The sequence below is a fragment of the Mandrillus leucophaeus genome, unplaced genomic scaffold, assembly GCF_000951045.1.
Source record: "Mandrillus leucophaeus isolate KB7577 unplaced genomic scaffold, Mleu.le_1.0 Scaffold1, whole genome shotgun sequence".
In the NCBI taxonomy this organism is placed as follows: Eukaryota; Metazoa; Chordata; class Mammalia; order Primates; family Cercopithecidae; genus Mandrillus; species Mandrillus leucophaeus.
In genome coordinates, this window is record NW_012098097.1 from 3774959 (window position 1) to 3793507 (window position 18549).

An 18549-nucleotide genomic window follows, 5' to 3' on the forward strand; every position below is an offset into this window, starting at 1 on the left:
GTTAGCTAGGATGGTCTCGATCTCCTGACCTCGTGATCCGCCCGTCTCGGCCTCCCAAAGTGCTGGGATTACAGGCTTGAGCCACCGCGCCCGGCCTAATAGTACTATTTGTATTTAGCTCTGTGATATTCAGGATCATGGTTCTGGGAGGTAACTCTTTAGCCAGAAGCAAGAAGCCCAGGTACTTTTTTTGGAAATACACACACACACACACACACACACACACACACACACACACACACCCCGAATAGTTCTAGGGAGAAAAGATGAGCAAGAATTAAGTAAGCTTTCAGGACAAAAGTTTCACCCCAGGCAGGAAATAGAGGATGAGAAGAGGGAATAGGCATACTTCTAATTATATCAACTGAATGCATATGGTGGGTATCAGGAGGTGATTCTATCTGAATGATCCCATTGGTATACACAGCCTCAAACTAGGCACATCAACTACTCCATAAAGGAATTTAAGATATTTAGCTGAGTCCAGGAGTGGTGGCTCAGGCCTGTAATCCCAGCACTTTTTGAGGCTGAGATGGGAGGATCATTCAAGTCCTGGAGTTTGAAGCCAGCTTGGGAAACAAAGTGAGACCTCATCTCTACCAAATTTTTAAAAATATATTAGTTGGGTGAGGAGGCACACAACTGTAGTCCCAGCTGCTCAGGTGGTTGAAGCAGGAGGATTGCTTAAGCCTGGAAGGTTGAGGCTGCAGTGAACACTGATTGTACCACTGCACTCCAGCCTGGGTGACAGAGCAAGACCCTGTCTCAAAAAAGAAAAAAAAAAAGATATTTGGCTATCAAATACCCTGTCAGATAAATATAATGATAGTGTAATTCTCAGAACACATGAAACTACAGATTTCACACCTTTTTAAAGTGTTTTCATTTTTACTTTATCTTGAATATATTCTACTGTGAGACACATAAGAAACTCTAAACATAAATTTAAATGTGAAAGGAAGGAAAACACTCCTATCAGAAGGAAAGTTCACACAATTCTTTGATCAGATAAACCTTAAAAAAAAAACAAAGAAACCTGTTAAGAATTTCACTGTAGTGGTTTTAAGAAAAGGTATCAATATCTTTCTTTTGGATCATTCATGTTCTTAGGCTGAAATACTTATTTACAAGGACGTTTTTCTTCATATTTTACCAGTATCATCAAAAGAATCCAAGTTTAGAAAGTTTAAAAAGACCTCTTTTGGCATTTTAATGGACTATATGTCCTCATCTGACAGGTGGCGATTAGGTCTGTCTTACCTGGTCACTCATAAGACTGAACCTTGATACAAGGCTCATACCATTAAAACTGTTGTCACCAAGATTTTTTTTTTTTTTTGTCATGGAGAAATATACTAGTATTTCACTATTGCAGTTCATTTGTGAATGAAAAATAGTTGCAGTAATAATAGAAATAAGAGTCACCAGAAACATTGGATAGTTTTGAATAATCCCATTGACAGTCTAGATTTGATGCCATGGTTTAATGAGAGGTTGTTATTTTTCCCCTGAGAAAATGAATAATGTCTCTTCTGTTAGAAATGACTTTTCTGCAACTACTATTTACATAACATCTAAAAGCATTCACGGATTTTTAATAAATCAAGAGACTTATAGCAATAAAATAGGAGGAAAGAGGGTGAGATCATTAAAAGTTAAAGGAGAGAATCTCCTTTTTGAAGAATTTAAGACATCCAGTTAGTTTCTTTTGATTATTCAGGTCATGGCCCATTCTTAAAATGAGTTCTATTTCTTATTAGAGCTTTCTATGACAAGTAGAGTTTAAGGCCAGATACAGTAAAGCACCACAAATTTCCAGGGCTTTGCATTTGACATTTGTACAAACCAGAGGGTATTATTTTACCATTGCCTCCATTGCTCAAATGCAAAACTGTCCCCCTTTTCAGACCAAGTGTATGATGAGAAATGATGAGAACTTAAAACTCAGTGAAACCAAGTTACTTCATGAAATACTTTCTCATCTAACTACTGGGATGTAACTTCAGGAATTTAAAAAAATTACTTCCAAAGTATTAGAAAATAAGAAAAAAAAAAATGGAGGAACCGTAACTCCCATGCCAGGTTAAAATGTTATGTATCCTATGTGCCTTTGTAGCAAGTAACTTGGGAAGGTTTAAAACAGTAAAACAATAAATTTTTTAAAAGCTTGTAATTTTCAAGTATAATTCACCCATCTTGTTCCAAAATACAATTAATTCCAGAAATTGAGGTTCAGTAGGTCTCCCTTTTATCTTCAGATTTGCTTTGCACAGTTTCTGTTACCCATGGTACAGTACAATAAGATTTTGAGTGAGCAAGAGAAACAATATGTATTACAGTGTTTTTTGTTTGTTTGTTTGTTTCTTAATGAAGCTATCTCAAACTTCTGGTCTTCTCTTTCAGTTTACGGCAGGAAAAGATACAACTATTTTATTTTTTAATGTATTAACAATCCAAGGTTTCTCCCAAGAGAACAATGATTCAAGTTGTTCAATCTCATGGAAGTAGAGAAAAGAATGATAGACACCAGAGGCTGGGAAGGGTATGTGTGTAGGAGGGAGGATGAAGAGAGGTTGGTTACTGGCTACAAACATACAGTTAGATAGGAGGTGTAAGTTCAAAGTTCCACAGCAGAGTAGGATGACTGTAGTTAGCAACAATGTTTTCTGTGTTATAAGGTAGCTAAAGAGAGCACTTGAAATGGTCCCAACACATAGAAATGATAAATAGGCCTGGCACAGTGGTTTATGTCTGTAATCCCAGCACTTTGGGAGGCCCAGGCAGGCGGACTGCTTGAGTTGAGGAGTTGGAGACCAGCCTGGGCAACATGGTAAAATCCCATCTCTACAAAAATTGCAAAAATTAGTGGGCCATAGTGGCACAGTCCTGTAGTTCCAGGTACTCAGGAGGCTGAGGTGGGAAGATAGCCTGAGCCAGGAGGTGGAGGTTGCAGTAAGCCAAGATCACACTGACAGAGTGAGACCCTGTCTCAAAAAAAAAAAAAAAAAAAAGAAAAGAAAAATGATAAACACTTAAGGTGATGGATACCCCAAATACCCTGACTTGATCATAACACGCTCTATGCATGTAACAAATACTTGTATGTACCCCCATAGGTATGTAAAATATTATGTATTAATTTTTTAAAAAGCAAAATTTAGTACATTTCTGCTCTTTTGGTCCACGCCCTATCCATTCTTTTGGAGGAGCTTTATTCACAGCTCCCCTAGCCCCTAGATATTCCAGAGGTCATCATATGAAGCCAGGGCCAAACTTATTAACAGACAGCCCAGATCTCTGTGACCTGGGGGGGCACCCAGAAATGCTTAACGGCTGCCTACCCATAGATTTCCTCCCATTGCTTGGTCCTGGAGTCATCAAACAATTTAATTTGTGATGGCTTTTTAGGTTTCTAAGCCCCATATTAAAATTCTAAAACCTCTATATGAATGCCTGTGGGAGTCAGAACGCTTTAAGCCATGATCACAAACACCTAAAGGGAAGTAGTTGAAAAATGAGAGCAAGATTAAAACCTGATGGGGTGAGGAATGAAATGCCTGGGAAGGGGAAGGAGAGGCACCAAAAGAGGAGGGAGGGTGCCAAGACAAATCCCACCTCCCTGCCAAGTGTCTCAGTGGTACTAAGTGAAGTGAGCGATGCTTCTGCTTACACCAAGCATTTCTGAAACCAATACTTTCCATGGGAATACAAAAAAAAAAAAAAGTTATGATATTGCAGTTAATGTATTCATGTATATTCATATATACATTCATTGAAACATAATCAAAACCTTCCCATCTCAATTTGGAAATTGGTTCACTTTTCTGCAGTTGCTAGTGGCATCCCAGACTTTATTTGAGCTTGTTTTGCTGGTAAACTCCCTGGTGATAGAGCAGAGTTCTGTGATCATGTGGGAGGGTCAGTTTCAGAACTCTTCCCATATTTTCTGATGCAACCAAGTGGAACAATGTTGTGTCCTAGTAAACATGGAAATGGAGCAAGCAAAAACATTACTGTCTATTTGCGAAAATGATAGACCTGATCGGAAGTCGGGTTTGAATCCAGGAGCCTGCTGTCAGCCTTCATTTGAAATAAGGTCTCTTACATTACGTCTGCATACAGATGAAAAAATTAGCAAGAAAACAGGAGCCGGCTATGCAAAACCCAGTGTGTACTCAGTTGTACAGATTTTGGACAGGACAGATGCCAAAACAGGCTGAAAACACATCTGATCTTTAGTCATTCCAACTGCCCTTTCTAGACAGGGAAGGCTGAATTTGATCTCCTGCTATGCAAATGTCTTCCTTTTCATGCTGATCTTTCTGGCTGGGTGGCAGAAAGGAAAGATCCATTTCTTGTTACTGAATCCCTCTCCAATATCTGACCTTGAGGAAGCCTTTAATATTTCTGGATACCTATTTCTTCACATATAAAATAAGAGGATTATTGTAGGTAATGGCTAAACTCTTATGAACATGTTACTCTAAGGAAATAAGGACTTCTGAACTTTAGACTTAGGAAAAGTATACATATTCGTTTGGAGCCTTAATCACCAACAATATTTAAATCATAGGTATCAAAAATCATAAGCTTAACCACTAATAGGAAGCAAACAAACAGTAGTGGAGTGTCTCAGGTAAATAATTTAGAGAAGGAATGATTTAGGAATGGACAGAATATACAAGCCATCGACATTTCCACTCTTGTTAAAATTTTTTAAAATGATCATTAACAAGTAATTTACAAAAACTAGACAGATTCCTACAGGAACAATTTACTTCAACTTTGGAAGTATTTTCAAAGTATTTATATTTCATTATTAAAAGCCATCTAATAATAAAGCATTAGATTAAAAGATTTTGGTGGGGTCAAATTAAATTAAATTTCGAAAATCCTGGTAGGTGAAAACATGCTTCTTGCCGGTACCTATTGCTTGCTAAGTGCAGTTTGGAAAAGTTTTGGGTGGAGAGAGGAAGTAAGCTTTTGAATGTCAGAGTCAGGGATTGACACTGATGAACTTGATTTTCTCAGCCAAACATGTTACTCAGTCTAGACCTGTGCTTAAGGTAGACTTTTTGAACTAAAACCCTCTTAGAAGAACACTCTGAGGCTTAAGTCAATATACGATGATTAAATGCCTTGGCGTTTTTAAGTATTTCACTAAACATGGGAGATTAAGAAAATCACGCACCATAAATCTCCTCCCTGGACTACATATAGTCTAATAATAGAATTAAGAATTTGGAACATCTTAATTCTTTCAACTGGAGGAAGATGAACTCATGTTACCAGGTTACATCTTTCTTCAGACACTTTTACTTACTGAAATAAAGTAGTTTAAGGCTGTTCTAAGCAGACCTAGGTATTTTGCAAGTTAAAACTTTCTCCTGGGCTGGGTGTGGTGACTTGTTCAGGTAATCCCAGCACTTTGGGAGACCAAGGTGGGAGGATTGCTTGGGCTCAGGGGTTCAACACCAGCCTGGGCAACATAGAGAGACTCCCATCTCTAAAAAATATTCATAAATTAGCCAGACATGGTGGTGCCTACCTGTAGCCCCAGCTACTCAAGAGGGTGAGGCAGGATTGCTCGAGTCCAGGAGGTCGAGGCTGCAGTGAGCAGTGATTGCACTACTGCACTCCATCCTGGGTGACAAAGCAAGAGCCTGTTTCAAAACACACAGACACAGACACACACACACACACACACACACCCCCACACACCCACCCACCAACAAGAACTTTTTCCTGGAATAAATATCTATAAGATAGAAGGGGAAAGCTTACTTTTGCCAAGTGTTCTCTTATCGTTGGTATTCTTTCAAAGCTAGCATGGTAAACAAGTGTTGGATTTTGTTGTGTACAAAGCTGGAGTCATTTCTTACTCAGTGCTACACTAATTCATTAAGATGCTATTGGTCAATATATTAATTTCCACAACTTCTTTTTGTTCTTATTTGGTGAAATGCCCTCAATAAAACTTGAAAGCAGCAAGTATGATGAAAAACAAAGCAATTATGGTTTTTTAAAAAGTCTCCTTTCATGGCAACGTCGTCACCATTCGGAAGATTAAAACTGTGTAGCTATAACTTAAGCAGACAAAATGATCTGGGCTGGGACTAATTCTTCCATAAAGGGCTCGCTGTGGTCTTCTTTGCTATAGGTGTCTCACGCCTATCTAAAACTGAGTAGGTGTGAGGGCAAAGGGGATGGTCCCATAGGTACAAGAACTCACCCCACTAGGGTGGTCAATTGTCGAGTTGCACCTTGTAAGTTACCTTCTCGTTTTTCAGTTACTCCACACGTAAGTCACTGTGCCCCCTTCAGCCTGAGTAGCCCTCCTTCCCACTTCCTGCATTAAAAACTGCCTTTATACCAAGGCACAAAAAATAGGACTTGTGTTCTGTGGCCACTCTTTGCCTAATATATGGCTAAAAACCTAGGTTAAAAAATTACTGATAATTGCAAAATACCATCGACTTTATTTTGACAAGTCAAGGGTGAAATGTAGAACCTCGTTTCCATCAGTGGAGTCAAAAACAACCTGTAATTGCAGGAAAAATAGTTCAGGGGTGAACTACCATAAGGGGAAATGAAGCAGAAATGATAATTATGCAGGCTTCAAGTTCAAATTAATGATTTGCCCTCATTACAGATATTTATCAAGTTAAGATTTTAGTTGAAGTGGATAGCTACCTAACCAAACTTTCTTACACTTATCCTTCTATATTTTCATGAGGCGACTGATGCCAAACTTCTCTGGTCTGAACTATTTCTTCTAGCCCTCAAATATAGCCCTTGAGAGGCTGACTTCGGAGGCAACGTAAATAGCACTACAGTCTACCACAAAATAGAATGTTTCTGCTACCAGTCTGGTCTTTTTCTGACCAATCTGATTTGTTCAGTGGGTATTCCAACTGGCATCTAAAAGGTGGAGAAAGGGGTGGCCGATGCTTTTTTCCCCTTATTCCAGAAGATAGATTCCTTTTCTGCTCCTGTGAAAAACAGCTGAAAAAACAGTGAACTGCCCTGGAGAAATGTAATTGTCTTATGTAAACTTATTTTTATTTTCCAACTGTCATGCATTTGCTACAATACCTTGCTTTAGAAATGTCCTGGAGATCTGTTAAAGGACAGGACTGTACAGATTTTAAAAAATAAATAAATAAATAAATAAAAGAAAGAAAGAAAAGGAAAGATGGGGTAGGGGGAGTAAATGGCTATGTTTCTTTATTTGTGATATATTACAAAATCACTTCCCAACTCGGTGCCAGGACAATGCTTGGGGCAAAGGGAAGGTTTGTTAGGACAAGACTCTTCTGACTGCAGGTATTCTTTTGTATGGTAGAGAAAGTTCCTTTAGTTTTAATAACGTTGACAAAAGGTGGGAGAAAGGCACTCATCATTTCTCACAAAGGTTTCATTGACAAAAGTTTATAATTTTTGTTCAAAAGCACTTCCTACCAAACAGCAAGACTTTGAAGTTTATTCTTTGTTCAGTCATGCTCGTTATGGTTTCTTTAAGAAGACAATGACCAAAAAACCGTACTACCTTTATAGCCAGTTCTTTGTACATTAAGAAAAAGAAAGAAAGAAAGAAAGAAAATGGAAAGAAAATTAAAAATACTTTTGCTTAAAGGACCACAAGTCTAATATCAAATTCTCCGTGAAGGTTTTTTGTATTATACCTTTAATTGCTAAAACATAGTTAAGTAGTTCATATATTTCCCCACCGTATATACTTAGTTTATTCCATTTTATGTGACCGAGTGATGTGCGTGTGTGTGTGTATGTCTGCGTGTGCATGAGTGCTATTCAGCATGGACAATTAGGGCACAGTTCTATAACTGCTTTCATTTCATTTTCTAGATCTATGTATTTCTGTGTTCCTCCAAGTTCACACAATTTCAAGAGAAGGCTTAAAATTACTCTTGCTGAGATTTCCAAACATATATATTTTTCCATCATTTTGCGCATTGCAACAGCTTTCCAACTCAAATCTAAGTTAAGCTTAATGAAGGCAGTAGTGTCATTTTAAATTACTGATTTCTGGAAAAGTTTTTCTTTCATTTTTTTTCTTCCTTTCTTTCTTTTTTCTTTTCTTTTTTTTCTTTCTTTTTTCTTTTTTACATATTGCTGGAAAGTATTTACCATGTGTCTAGGTCTGGTTACTTTTGTAGATATTTTGCTTTCTTTTGCTGTTAAGTCATGGTGGTTTAACAATTGTCTGAGTTGTTCCACCCACCTGGCCCCCAGCTGTCCAGTGGTTCTATAAAACCATGTTGAAAGCTTACAGTGTGGAATACAAATACCAGTCGAGGAATCGAAAGTGTCAGGAAAAGTGTCCCACAGAAGAGATACAAACAATGCACAGATCCTCTTGTGGCTGAAGGTGGAAAGCTGTGCCTTTAGTAGAAACTTCATGAGCAATTTTACTTCAGACCACAGACATTACAAAATCACTACAGATTTCCGGTGGCTTGACATTCTGCTCTTTTAGCCAAGTATACAAAATACATTTTGCTTCTTATTAACTTCTCTCTCTTTTCTTTCCTTTTCTCTTTACTTTTCTTTTCTTTCCTTCCTTCCTACCTTCCTTCCTTCTTTTCTTTCTTTTCCTTCCTTCCTTCTTTCTTTCTTTCTTTCTTTCTTTCTTTCTTTCTTTCTTTCTTTTCTTTCCTCTCTCTCTCTCTCTCTCTCTCATTTCTCTCCTTTCTCTCTTTCTCTCTTTCTTTCATTTCGACAAAGTCTCACTGTCACCCAGGCTGGAGTACAGTGGCACAGTTTTGGCTCACTGCAATCTCTGCCTCCCAGGTTCAAGCAATTCTCATGCCTCAACCTACTGAGTAGATGAAATAACAGCTGCACGTCAACACACCTGGCTAATTTTTGTATTTTCAGTAAAGACAGTGTGGGGCGGTGTTGTGGGGGTGGTTCACACCATGTTGGCCAGGCTGGTCTCGAATCCCTGGCCTCAAGTGATCTGCCTGCGTTGGTCTACCAAAGTGTTAGGATTATAGGCATGAGCCACCACACCCAACCTAACTTTTCTTTCATATTGAGCTTTATACTGTCAACTACCTCCTTTTATTATTATCCACCAGCAGTGATTTTTTTTGGCATAGATTGAGGGTGAAACATTGCCAAAAACATTTTTTGGCACAGGGTAACAAAACTGATGATATACCAACATAGTAAAGAGAAAAGAGAATATTCCCCAGCACTGCTTTCCTGATTATTTCAGAGCAAGTCAATAAAGCTGTATGTGCTATTTCTTTGGAGTGGATGCTATCCAAAATTATTCCTTTGGATATAGTATTCTATCATCATCATTATCCTGGGTATTGCAGTATTCATATCCAAAACATTTTTTTGTTAAATTAATTGTTCTTCTCACCTCCTGCTTTTTCTTATTTCTTTTCTTTGCAGCTGTTTTTAAATTTTGAAATGCAGATTAAAGGGTAAGTTAGGGCTGTTTTTTAAAAACGTTGCAGTAAGAACACAAGATGAGATAGAAACTGGACACATTTAGTGCATTTAAGATTTTAGTACATTTTAGTAACTTAACTAACACTCAGTGTAGTTTAAATTTACCTAAGAATTGAAATACTAAAATGGAGGGTCTGGGGAATTGCTAGGAGCAATGGATGAATCAATGGTCAGAGTGAACTTTTATAGCAGTTCAAATATTTAGTTGTTCTAAATGCACGGTATAAAATAATACCACCTTCAGTTAAGACGACTCTGGGCTTGTCTTTTCCAATGCCATTTTTCTTCATATCCAAGTACTGTGAAAGCCAGCATGTGTATGTGTTGGAGGAAGAGAGGGATGGCCTGAACTCTGAAGTCAGGATACCTAAGTTTAAAGCCCAGGTCCACCATTTGTCAGTCCTGTGGCATTTGACCAACTACATGATTTCTTTGTGTTTCCAGTTCCTCATCTAGAATCAGCAGTTCAACAAAAGTCCAGTAAAAAATGGGCTATAACCTCACTTAGAGGTTGCCCTAAAGGACTGTGGTGAAGGGAAAGCCCTTGTAATGGACGGAGTTTTGACTGGGGCACTTGGTCATTCACTTTGTGTGAATTTTAAAGGGGCCTGAAATGGCTAGGCACAGTGGCTCATGCCTATAATCTCAGAACTTTGAGAGGCCGAGGCAGGTGGATCACCTGAGGTCAGAAGTTTGAGACCAGCCTGGCCAACATGGTGAAACCCTGTCTCTACTAAAAAAAATAGCAATGCAGCTTCTTATAAGAGTCTTGTGAGGACTAAATGAGAAAATGTATGCAAAGCATACAAAATGAACTACTGTTACACTATGGCAGAGAAAACAGTGACTTCTTTCAGTCTTAAATCTCCAGTGATGGCTGTTCTTTTAGAAACAGACCTTATTTCAGTGACAATCAAAATTATCCTCTAGAATTTTTTTTATTTTGAGACGGAGTTTCACTCTTGTTGCCCAGGCTGGAGTGCAATGGTATGATCTCGGCTCACTGCAACCTCTGCCTTCCGGGTTCAAGTATTTCTCCTGCCTCAGCATCCTGAGTAGCTGGGATTACAGGCATGTGCCAGTATGCCTGGCTAATTTTGTGTTTTTAGTAGAGACAGGGTGTCTCCATGTTGGTCAGGCTGGTCTCGAACTCCCGACCTCAGGTGATCTGCTTGCCTTGGCTTCCCAAAGTGCTGGGATTACAGGCATGAGCCACCATGCCAGGCTATCCTCTAGAAATTTAAATGTACTCCTTTTGCAGTTATGCTAATTGAAGTTCTCTGTAGATCTTTTCACTGCAGAACACCTAAACTCTAGATAAGACTCACTTTTGGAGACATTGATATCACCAAAAGTGTAGACTAGACCTAGAACAGAAGGTAAGAGGAGTAACCCTGGAGGCAAAAGTCAAGCTTCATACTGCCATTAGAACACTGAGCTTGAACCAGCTACAGAGTTTTCGGAGGCATTTGAATCAGAACGACTCCATCTTGAATAGGTGCTGGGTGAAATAAGGCTAAGCCTGCTGGGCTGCATTCCCACTAAGTTAAGCCATTCTAAGTCACAAGAAACAACTGGAAGTCAGCATAAGATACAGGTCATAAAGACCTTGCTGATAAAACAGGTTCCGGTAAAGAAGCTAGCCAAAACCCACCAAAACTAAGATAACCACGAGAGTGACCTCTGGTCATCCTCACTGCTACACTCCCACCAGCACCATGACAGTTTACAAACGCCAAGGCAACATCAAGAAGTTACCCTATATCGTCTAAACAGAGGAGGTATAAATATTCCATCCCTTGTTTAGCATATGATCAAGAAATGACCATAAAAATGGGCAATCCGTACCCCTCAGGGCGGCTCTGTCTATGGAGCAGTCCTTCTCTTTATTCCTTTACTTTCTTCATGAACTTGCTTTCACTTTGCTCTATGAACTGGCCTTGAATTATTTCTTGCATGTAATCCAAGAACCCTCTTGAGGGGTCTTAATTGGGACCCCTTTCTGGTAACAGAGAGCAGAAAGTTGAAGCTGGAACTCTGATGATGAGCTGAGACTGCAGTTCAGTGGAGACTTTCTAATACCGGCAAAATCCACTAATCTCTGGAGGAAACATCCGATTTAGGCATATCCAATTAGGCCACACAGATGAAATTCTATCAAAGATCTCAGAATCAATATCGCCAAGCTCATATAAAGGCAAATCCCTTTAAGTAAAATCAGCAGACACACATAACAGAAGAGTTGGCTAAGTATGTCAATGTCAATAAAAAAACGGGCTATAGTCGCACTTAGAGGTGACCCTGAAGGATATTGGTGAAGGGAAAACTTTCCTCATGAGCAGAATTTTGAATGGGGCACTTGGTTATTCACTTTGTGTGAATTTTACAATGGCCAGAAATGGCCGGGTGCAGTGGCTCACACCTGTAATCCCAGTACTTTGGGAGGCCAAGGTGCGGGGATCACTTGCATGAGGAGTTCGAGACCAGCCTGGCCAACATGGTGAAACTCCGTCTCTACTAAAAATATGAAAATTAGCCAGGCATGGTGGCAGGCACCTGTAATCCCAGCTACTCAGGAGGCTGAGGCAGGAGAATCGCTTGAAGCAGGAAGTGCAGTTGGCAGTGAACTGAAATTATGCCACAGCACTCCAGCCAAGGCAAGAGTGAAACTCTATGTTGGGAAAAAAAAAAAAAAAAGGCCTGAAATAAGAATACACATAGTCTTATGGGCAGGGCAGTCATAAATGGCTTGGGTGGTTGGATAGGAACCTGGAAAGTTTGGAAGATTGAAGTCCAGTGTGCTGGCAAGGAGGTATGTGGATGACCTAACGGTAATGAACACAAAGAGGGAGAATCTTTGCATTTTTACATGAATGTCGGACAAGGCACAAAGACCACTGTGGAAAAAATAACTGAGTTGACAGAATGACACGGCCAGTGGATATCAGCTAGTCTCTGCCCTTGGACATCCCAGTGCTTAAGCAATGGACTTGTGTACAGAGCATCTATGGTGTCTTAGATGGAGTCTATGCATAGGCTCAACAGCAAGGATTTTTTTCTCACCAAGCCTACTACTGGTGGACGGCTGACCTGTGAGCAATACAGACTAGGATTATGGCCCACGCTCCCTACTAGAGTTCAATTCCTGCCAAATGTCAGCCAGCCATTTGGTAACATCTTGGAATGGACAATATTTCATCTTGGTTTGGGTTGACTCATATTGTGGTTATGAATTTGCATTTTCTGCATGCAGTACTTTGGCCATCACCACTCTTCTAGGTCTCATAGAGCATCTGATCTACCAGCATGGACTCCTGCATGATATCACATCAGACAAGAGACCTGCTTTACAACAAATAAAACATGGCAATGAGCACATGACCATGGGATTCCTTGGTCCTGCCATATACCACACCATCTAGAAGCTGCTAGTTTGAAAGAATAGCCTGTTGAAATTTTAGCCCAGGCACCGACTTGGAGGTGACACACTGTGAAGATGGGGAACTACCCTTTAGATTGAAGTATACGTCATACATCTTAAACCAACGGTTCATATGTGGTGCTGCTATGTTCCCAATAGGTAGCACACGTAAGTTTGAGAATCAGGGGAAGAAGTAGGACTGTCCTCATTCATACTCATGACCAGTGATGCACTGGGAGAATGTGTTTTGTTTTCTGTCCCTGCAACTTCAGGCTCTATGATCTAGAAGTCCTGGAGTTCAGAGTGGGGGATGCCGCCGGCAGGGAACAAAGTAAGAATTCTGCTAAAATTAAAGCTAAAATTTTGGAATCTTCATGACAGTAAGCCAGCAGGTACAGAAATTCATACTCATAAGGAAGTAAACCACTGCTGCACAATAGGGCCAGGGAAGAATATATGTGCCACTGGGATATTTCTTGGTATCCCCAAAATCAGTTTTCAACTGTAAGTAGAGAACTACCTTTAAAAAAAACACAAAACCTCAGTTACTGAGAGGCCTCCAGGATGAGGAGCTAGGTTACCCTACCAGGCGAGAAACCAGATCATCCAAAATGCTAGAGAAGAGGAAGGAAGCCTAGAAAGAGTAGTGGAGGAAAGAGACCCTGAGTAGCAGTTACTGCCTTGGGAACAACTGCAGCAGTAGAAACTGTAGTTATTCTCACTAACACCTTTTTTTTTTTTTCCAGTGTTGATGAGGCTGTAATGGGGGTACAGGGATCAGGGGAATGAGATGAACTTAAATATTATTCATTCCCTTACATGTACCAAATACTCCATAGTCAAGGTAACACTCATATTACATGAGCTAACTTTTTCAGCCATCTCTAGCCTTCAAAGACAACAGATCCTTTTAGTGATTAAAAAAAGTAAGGAAAGAAAGGAAAAGAAAACAGGAAGAAGGAAGGAAGGAAGGAAGGTTGGTTGGCGGAATTTCGGGTTTTCTTTCTGTTCAAATGCAGGAAGTTAGCTTTTTACAAGTTGCCCTTCCAAAATAGTCTTAATAGTCTCTCTAAGAAATGCATAGGCATTGCACAAACCAATCAGTCAGCCTCCTGGAGTTAGCCAGCCAGTTCCCTGAAGTCAGGCAGCTAGTTTGTACTTTTTAAGGTGTTTCTTAGTATTTCAAGCATAGATGTTCAATCATGCTAATGCCACTCTTTCTGTACAATTGTGTCTCTAAGACTCCTCATGCTGTGGGTGAAAGAAAACTTATCTCAAACTGGCTTACATAACAAAGGGGATTTATTGACTTCCATAACAGAAAGTTTATCTATAGGGAGGGCTTCAGCATTCATGAATTGATAGTTAGAAAATATCACCAGGTACATACTTTTTTCTACGGCCTTACTCTGCCTTCCAGACATTGGCTTTATCCTAAGTCTGACTCCCCTCCATTTCCACTTCCAGACCCCATGGTCATGAAAAATCTTCTAATATAAATAAGGACATGTGTTTCTTCATTCTTGTTAAACAGGAAAAAGAATGTGTCTGATCTAACATTCAAAAGAACAGTACCAAGACTCTCCCTGACTGGTTGGCTTAAGTTACATACCCAACCTTGAACCAATGGCCAAGGCCAAGTGATAATATATCCTCATTGGTTTAACCAACCAGGACCCACCACTTCAGCTAAGGTAGGTTTATGTTTACCCAAAAGGTGCTGGCTATGTTGAGAGGGTGCGAACAAAGGTGAATCTCAGACTTGTTAGGAAATGAAAATGTGTGGATAGGAACCAATAATGCTCACTAGAAGCAGTTATTTTTCAAGTATGGGTGAGGCCTTCCTCTTAATTCCTCAGAGAGATGAAGATCTGAAAAATAACAGAACACAGAAAATTTACAAACAAGGCGCTATGGTTTGAATATGTCCCCCAAAACTTATATGTTGGAAAAATGCATCCTCAATGCAACAGCGTGGAGAGGTGGAAGCTTTAAGAGGTAATTAGGGCTCGGCCCTCATGAGTAGATTATGGCAGGAGTGGGTTAGTTATCACAGGAGTAGGTTTCTGATAAAAGGATGAGTTCCGGCTGCTTCCTCTCTCTCTCTCTCTCTCTCTCTCTCTCCCCCAACCCCACCGCCCTTTCTCTCTCACATGCTTTCTTGCCCTTCCACCTTCTGCCATGGAATGACACAGCAAGAAGGTGTCTCCAGATGTGGGCTCCTCAGCCTTGGACTTCCTAGCCTCAATAACTATAAGAAATACATTTCTATTCTTTATAAATTGCCATTCTTTGGTGTTCTATTATAGCAGCATGAAACAGACCAATACAAATAATTGACATCAAGAAGTGGGGCTCTTGATATAACAAATTCCTAGAAATGTAGAAGTAGCTTTGGAACTAACTAGCTAATGGGTAGAAGCTGTAAGAAGTTGAAAAACTCTGTATTACCATGAGTGGAGTATTAAGGAAAATTCTGGCGAGGGCTCAGAAGAAAAGAGAGAGAGAGAGCCCAAATCTTCTTAGAGATTACTTAAGTGGTCATGATCAAATACTGGCAGAAATATAGATGGTAAAGGCCATTCTGATGAGGCCTCAGACGGAAATGAGGAACAAGATATTGGAAAGTGGAGTAAAAGCCAGTCTTGTTATACACTTGAAAATAACTTGGTGGAATTGTGTTCAAGTCCTAGGACTTTGTGGAAGCAGAATTTAAGTGCAATGAACTAGGATATCTGGCATAAGAAATATCTAAGCGGCAAAGCATTCAAGGTACAATATGGCTTCTTTTGAGCACTTACAGTAAAAAGAGATAAAACAGAAATGATTTAGAGATAGAATTTATAATTAAAAGTAATACAAAATAGAAATATTTGGAAAAATCTCAACTTGGCCATGAAAAAACTAAAGAAGTGTGCTCAGGAGAGAATATTAAGGGTGTTGCTAAGTGACACCTTACTAAAGGGATTAATATGGATAGAATGAAGCCAGGCTCTAGTCATAAATACTATGAATAAATAAACATAAAGGAATTTCAGAGATCTTCAAGGCAAGCTAAGACCCCAAGGGCAAGGTTGTCAGAGAGGTGCCCATGGACCTTAGCATTCTCTTGTCCAGGGCTTGTTTGTGACTCTGCTCCCCACATTCCAGCACAGTGCTCCTCAGTTGCCCCAGCTGTTGCTCAAACAGGCCCAGATGTGGCTCCTGCCACAGCTCTGGAGGGAGAAAGTGATAAGCCTTGGTGACATCAATGTCATCGGCATCCACATGGTGCTGGCTTTGCAGGCATGAGGAGTGCACAAGCTGTGGGGCCATGGCAACCTCAAACTAAACTTCAAAAGTATGTACGGGACAGCCCAGCGATTCAGGCAGAGACTTGTTGCAGGAACAGGGCCACCACAAAGAACCTCCACTAGGACAAAGCCTGGGAGAGCCATAGGAATGGGGCAGCTCCTGAGACCCCAGAAGCAGGACCAACAGTGTGCAACTCCAGCCTGGGAAGGCTGCAAGTATGAGACTCCAACCTTTGAGAACTGTTCAATGGACCAAACCCATCGAAGTCATAGGGGAGAAGCTGCTTGAGACCTTGGGGGTACAGCTGCCACCCCAGTGTGCCCATCACACAAGGCATAGAGTCAAAGGGGAAGATTCTCCAGCCTTGAGACTTAACATTGTTTTCTCTGTTGATTTTTGACTTACTTGGGACAAGTCATCCCTTTCTTGTTGAGTATTTCTCCTTTTAAGAATAGAAATGTTGGCCGGGCACAGTGACTCACACCTGTAATCCCAGCACTTTGGGAGGCCGAGGCAGGTGGATCACAAGGTCAGGAGATCAAGGCCATTCTGCCTAACATGGTGAAACCCCGTTTCTACTAAAAATATAAAAAAAAATTAGCCAGGCATGGTGGTGGGTGCCTGTAGTCCCATCTACTTGGGAGACTGAGGCAGGAGAATCACTTGAATCTGGGAGGTGGAGCTTGCAAGATCACGCCACTGCACTCCACCCTGGGCGATAGAGTGAGACTCCATCTCAAAAAAAAAAAGAAAAAAACAAAGAATAGAAATGTGTATCTTATGCCTCTCTCATCATCGTATTTTAAAAGCATGTAACTTATTAATCTTACAGGCTCACAGCTGGAGAGGAATTTATCTCAGGATGCATTGTGCCTTGAGTCTCCTCTGTGTCTGATTTAGATGACACTCTGGACTTTGGAATTTTGAGTCGGTACTGAAACAAGTTAACATTTTGGAGCTATTAGGATGGAATTAACGTATTTTGCATGTGAGAAAAACACAAATTTGGGGGACCAGGGGAAGAATACTGTGATTTGAATGCATCCCACAAAGCTCATGTGTTGGAAACTTAATCCCCAATGCAACAGTATTGAGAGGTGGGTCCTTTAAGAGATGATTAGGTCATGAAGACTCTGCCCTCACGAATGGACTATGCCTTTATTGCAGGAGTGGGTTCCTCATAAAAGAGTGAGTTCAACACCCTCCTGTTGCTCTCTCTCACATACCTGTTTCATCTTCCATCATGGGAAGATACGGAAAGAAGTTCCTTGCTAGATGCAGACACTGGGACTTTGAAGTTCACAGCCTCCAGAACTGTGAGAAATAAGTCTCTGTCTTTTATAAATTACTCAGTCTGTGGTATTCTGTTTTAGCAGCACAAATCAAAGACACAAGGTAAACCTTAAAGATGAATGGATCCTAGATATGACTGTTGTTGAACTCCATAGGCCAATCTCTACCACACAGAAAATCCTTTGTGCTGGTTCCTTCTAAATGTTACTGTGCATACATGTCTTTGGACATTTTGTGAAAATGCTGATTCTTTGAATAAGGCCTGAGATTCCACAATTCTAACAAGTTCTTAAGTGATTTTGATGATGTTGATTTGGCGTCCACACTTTGAGAGCTTCTCTCCTGATCTATTCACCTCCACAGTGCTCACCTCAGAGAAAAGGTATCTTTGAGCTTGTCTCTTCTCATAGGAAACTAATTTCCATTTCCTTAATTCCTACTGAAAAAATTACAAATTCTTAAAATGAAAGACTTGGCAGAGTTTTATGTTCACCTCCAAGCAAGACAAACTATATAATTACGAGAAAAATTTAACTCCATATTGCTTTCAATCTTTCTCTTCTGAATAAGAATATTTCTTTACCGTGGGATATTTTAAAAAGTCCTTAAAGTGTCTTTTCCAAAAACAATGATGCATATTTCAATGGTAAATTTCAACTTCCTCAGCCAGGAGAAAAACCGAAAATGCTACCAACAATAAATACCGCAAAAAACAAAGCTTTAAAATGGCATTTTTCACATGCATTCAATAATTTTAAATTACAGGATCTGGTCTCAATAAGAATATATGTAGTGTGTAGATGTGTGTAATATATTCACACACATATGTAACTGTATATGTATATTTGCACATTTACGCATGCAGGCTTATTAGAACAAATAATGTCAATAACTTATGACATGCTTATTCTTCCTCCTCTTTCTATTTTTTTCTTTTTTTTTTTTTCTTTGAGGCATTTAGTGGCTGGTCAGGGAATCTAAAGACAATTTATAGTAAAATTTCTATTTTAGTATGCCTTTCAGTTCTAAGCAACTAACTTAACAACTTTTCAAAC